Here is a 5,375-nt window from a genome sequence, read left to right as displayed (position 1 = left end):
AACCCAAAAGAGACACGAACTGCCAGCACCTTTGGGGAGACTGCCCTCTTGTTATATGACCACCTTCTCTGCCGTTGGATAGAGAGGAGGGATCAGTCTCAGCTTCACATGCTCCCCAACTTCCCATCAGCATCTTCACCCTCTGAACCCTTTCTCAATATTCTGTCCTGAATCTCACAGTGGAGTGGACTTTCAAAGAAGAGTAAAAAGTGAAGTACTGGAGGGTTGATGACGGCTGCTCCACCATATGTTGGGGAACAAGGAAGCACACAAGGAAGGAAGCCGCAGCCTGAGGGGTTTGTGCCCTGGTTAGGAACCCAGAACCAAGCGAGGACCTCTGAAAGTGTTTGAGGTCACAGTGCCAACTTGTGTGACCAGAGGAAAAGCTGGGGTCCCACGGGGGCAGAGCTCTCCACGGGTGCCTGGAGCTGCAGGTTGAGGGGGTCAAAGTACCTCTTTGGTCACCACCAAGGCCAGAGAGGAGGGAGGGGTCTGGCCTCCGCTCCCAGGATTGTACATCCTGACCACAAGGAAGTGACGTATCACAGAGGCAAGGACACCTGCTGAGGAGGAAATGTGCCCGCTTGGCTCCGCTGTGTGGGAGCGTGTGTGAAACAGTGAGAGAGGAGGAGCAGCGCAGAACTGCTGTGCAGAGGAGCAGCGGCTGCAACTGAGTCCAGGACCTGGCCCTGGCCCTGTCCAGTCACCGGGACTGGGAGAAGCCAGGGGCACCGGGTCTGGGGGCTCTGCACAGCCCATGCAGATTCTCTCCCTGAGCTTCCTGCACCCTGACCGGCTCCAACATCAGACCTGACTCAGGGCCGGACAAGGAAGCAGAGGGGCCCGGAAATGCAGAAGTGGTAACACAGAGATTAGATCCTCTGTGAGGAGGCTCAACCCAGTCCCCACCAAGGGCCTCGCGCTGCTGCAGGTGACATTTGTGCTGGAGAAATGACCCTGAAGGACCAGGCCGCGCGGCTGCCTTCAGCTCTGCTCCTTCTTCTTGTCCCAGGTGAGGGGCTGGGCCTGGGCGGAGGAGTCTGCCTTGAGCGGGAGAGGGGAAGGGCAGGATGGAGGTGGGTTGAGAAGTGGCCCCCAGGGGAGGGAAGGGGGACGTGGGAGGGAAGAGGGAGAGGCAGAGAAGCTTCTGGGAGGAGCCAGCACCTGCCTCGGCAGTGACCAGGAGGATTCTGCGCATAAAGCAGGGGAGTCTTGGTCACTGTGCTGGACAGAATAGTGCTAGTGAGGGGGGTGTCTGTGATAGTCATTACCTCGATTGTCACAGTCAGGAAGGATGTCTTGGAGCATCACACACACGCACGCACGCATGCACACACACACACACTCAGTTTACCACCCTGGCCTTTCTTGTCTCCATGGACACCCTCTCCCTGTGCCACCTCTGTGAGGAGGGAGCTACGCCCCCCTCTTCCCCTCTCCTGGCTCTGAGGAAAGGCTCCAGTCTCCTGCCGCGGCCTCCTCCAGGCCCCGAGGACCCTTGAGGGACCTGCACCCCAGGGAGTCCTGGACCCAGGCCCATCCACTGAGGAGCTGGGACTCGCCTGTATTTTCCAGGCTCTCTGTCTCTGAGTGGTCCCAGAACCGTGACCGGCACCATCGGGGGATCCCTGAGTGTGCAATGTCGGTATGACGAGGAATACAGAGAACATAAAAAATACTGGTGCTGAAACTCAAAGTGGCCACCGTGGAGGAAGAAGATTGTGGAGACCACAGAGTCAGAGAGAGAAGTGAGCCGTGGCCGCGTGTCCATCAGGGACCACCCTGCAAACCTCACCTTCACCGTGACCTTGGAGAGCCTCACAGAGGCTGACACAGGAACTTACTGCTGTGGGATCGATACACGGTGGTCTGAAGGAGTTTTACATGACCCCACCTTCCAGGTTGAGGTGTCTGTGTTGCCAGGTGAGTGCCCCCCCCCCAACCTCACACCAGCACCAGGGCTGCCTGAGTCCAGGGCTGGTCACTCGGACCCTCAGGAAAGATGTGGGACATTGGATAGAAGAGCTGGGCAAGGTTAAGGGTCAGAGACAGGACGCAGGGTGTCTGCATGCATGTGTGTGAGTATGTATGTGTCCATGTGTGCGTGTGTGTGTGTGTGTGTATTTATGTGTGTGTGTGTGTGTTATGTTGTCTGCACAGGCACACAAGCACATGCTCACCTCTGGCTGTTCTAGACCCTTCTGTGTACCGCACCCTGACACCTTCTCAGGCCTGAAGCTTTCCTGGGAGGGGGAACTGCCCTGAGTCCAGGGACAAGCTGCCTGCCTGTCCTCACAAAGGCTGTGGTCCCTCTGGAGGAGACCGCATGTCTCCTTCATCCCTCTCTTGGTCCCCTCTACGGGAACAGGACCCCTGGGGCATCTGCTCCTCTCACTCACAGCTGCCCATCACCCTGGGCCCTAAGAGGACGTCACTAGGTGGTGGCTGGTTCCCGAGACACCAGCCTCCCAGCCGCGGTCCTGAGGGCCTGCAGCAGCCACAAGAGGGGCCCAAGATAGAGCCCCGGACCCCAAGGGCCCTTGAGGGAGCCGCACCTCAGGGTGCCCTTGTCCCAGGCCCATCTGGTGAGGAGCCAGGCCTCGGCTATGTTTTCCAGGCTGTCTGTCTCTGAGCGGCCCTTCTCGGAGGAACTTTGGTGACCACCCTGTCCATCCAGGCTGATCCTGACCCCTCCTTTCCATTGCACTTTGTACCCACAGAGAGACCCCTGAAACCCCAGAGAAACCCCTGAAATCGCTCCCCCTAGGCAGAGGAGAAGGGTGAGAAAATGGGGTCTCGGGCATTATGGCCCCAAGTGTACTTCGGTTCTTCTTTAACAGAACCCTGCCCTTGTTTCCTGAGGACCAGACCCAGGTCCGCCTCTGAGTGTGTGGCTTCCCCTGGGTTCTTGTTCTGACCTTGTCTCTGGCTCCTGAGTCCCCTCCAGTGGGTCCTGGTTTCCCTTATGGGAGCAGTTTCTCTCACCTACCCCTTCGGGTTCCTGTTTAAGATGAGCAACTGAAAATCCACTGGAACAGCTGAGTGTGTGAGAGAAACAGGCTTGTCCACTTGGCTTTGGGACAGGCCACTTTCTATGGGGTCATCCAGGTGCACGTCTCTCTCGATCTTTCTTTCCGGTCATTCCCTCCCCGTGAGGAGACTGTCCAGTGGCCACCCGGGGCCGTAGGCCTGGCTGAGTGCCCTGAGCAACTCGGGGTCCCTCTGTTCAGGCAGACTCTGCTGTATGTCCTTGTTTCTTTGGACCTCGCTCCAGCCATCAGCCATGCCCGAGGGCCTTGGCTCTGCCATCGCCCTGGATCAATCTCTACAGAGTAATGTCACCCCCTCTGTCCCCTGACAGGGTAGACAGCAAGCACAAAGGTGTGGCTCTGGCTGGGGTGTGACCTGGAGCCAAGTGCTCTCCACACTCTCAAGTGTCCTGGTAAACAGGACGACCTTGCACCTGAAAGGGCCCACCTAGCCCGGGAGCGCCTGGAGAGGGGGCCATGGTGCTGGTCAGGCCCTGGGGTGGCCATGAGGGATGTTGGACCCAGGCCATCTGTCCAGGTGGTCTGAGTGACCTCAACTGTGTGAGTCAGAGACACACAGGTGACAGAGAGTGGGAGAGTGAGTGAGAGGACACGGGGCCTGATGTACGCTTCTCCCTTACCCACCACAGCAGCCCCCACCCCGAAGATCTTCACAAGCACCCCAGGTCCTCCCACAACCCTGCCAGCAACCACCAGGTCCAGCACAACAAGGCAAGAAACTGCAGATCCCAGCCAACACCATCGGTGAGGGGCCCGGGTCCCCGGACTTTGACCCCTGGGTGACTTCTCCTCCAGGTGAGGGAGCGGTAGAGGGATTCGTGCCACCCTTCCCGAGGGCCCCTCATTTATTTACCAATTCCACACCTGATCGTGAAGGGCATACTAAGTGCCGGCTGCTCTTCTGCAGATGCAGCAGCGGACCACACAGACACGAGCCTGCTCCGACAGAAGTCGTGTTCTCGGGGGAGTCACACAATGAATAAATCAATATAAACATGCCAGTTGATGATGAATGCTCAGGGAAAACCTGTCCCATGGGTTTGGGGAGAGCATGTGGGGTGGGGGTGATGGGGATTGCTGTTTAATACGCAACGATCAGGGGGCCTCGCTGGTTTGAGGACATTTGAGTGAAGAGCTGCAGGGTTTGGGGAGCCACGCACGTGGGCATCTGCAGAAACAGGGGTCCAGGCAGAGAGAAGACCCAGCGCAAACATCCCGCAAAAGGAGCTCTCCAGAGCCCGGCCCAGGCCAAGGCAGGCGGCAGGTGTCCTGGGGATTGGCGGCCCCTGCGCTCTCTCCCCAGCCTCCCTCCGAGCCCTGGTCAGAAGTGTCATCCTGTGGAGAACCCAGGCCTCAGAGGGAGGTGGGAGCTGAGGTGGGTCATGCATTCGTTCCATCAACTGCCACTGACTTTTAAGGGCTGACATCTTGGAGGCACCGGGCAGGTACCAGCTGCTCACTGTGAATAAAACAGTCTCTTCCCTCGTGGGAAATGCTGCTTGCCGGAGAGTGGATCTCACACAAATGACCTTGTTATTTATCACGAGACCACAGGTGGGATAGCCCCCAAATGTGGAGGGCTCAGGTAGAAATCCTTCTTCTGGGCCCAGGTCCCACCCGGGTCCCTGGGTCTCCCTCACATCATTCTAACAGCCATGACCTTCCTTATGCCCACTGTCCTAATTTTCAAGAGCCATCATTAGGCACAGAGTCGGGGGCAGTGGTCTTTCAAGTGGGGCTGCTCTGCCCAGGGCTGGTCTTTATGTGGACTGTGTGGCCACAGGACCTGCACACAGGGATGGGGGAAGGGGAGGGCACCAGAGCCTCCCCTGAGGATGCGGCTCACTGTCTGTCACTGTGTCCCCCACAGGTCCCTGCTCAGCAGCGTCCGCTTCCTGCTGCTGGTCTTCCTGGAGGTGCCCCTGCTCCTGAGCATGCTCAGTGCTGTCCTCTGGGTGAACAGACCTCTGAGGGGCTGTGGGCAGAGGCGGAGTCAGCCTGATTGTGAGAACCAGTAGCACCTGTTGGGTATCGACGCCCCGCCCAGGAACACAGCCTCTGTGGTGGATGGGAATGACCTTCTGACCAGTAAATCCAGTGTCATTGTCCACGTTTCTGTGAGAACACCATGATTATGTGAACTTTTTTGAAACTTTTTTCTTGCAATGTATCATACACACAAAAGAACGTACCTAATAAATGCATACTCTTTCAACCAGGAAGACCCTTCAATACTTGCATGCCCACCTTACTACAGCTTAAATAATAAACATCATTAATTCTGAAGTCCAAAGCTCCTCCTCTGAGGGAGCCAACTCTGAATTT

General features: G+C 57.5%; 1 long non-coding RNA gene across 1 annotated transcript; it reads left to right on the top strand.

The window, feature by feature from the left end:
* Positions 1-479: 479 nt before the first annotated feature.
* LOC124247831 (uncharacterized) lies at positions 480-5,092 on the top strand. The gene is made up of 4 exons (XR_006890845.1): positions 480-1,012; positions 1,576-1,923; positions 3,680-3,794; positions 4,921-5,092. It is a non-coding gene; the product is annotated as an uncharacterized LOC124247831 (long non-coding RNA).
* The last annotated feature ends 283 nt before the right edge of the window (positions 5,093-5,375 follow it).

Source organism: Equus quagga, chromosome 11, assembly GCF_021613505.1.
Source record: "Equus quagga isolate Etosha38 chromosome 11, UCLA_HA_Equagga_1.0, whole genome shotgun sequence".
NCBI lineage: Eukaryota > Metazoa > Chordata > Mammalia > Perissodactyla > Equidae > Equus > Equus quagga.
The sequence above is the reverse complement of the archived record's forward strand: the minus strand, read 5'-3'. Positions and strand labels throughout refer to the sequence as shown.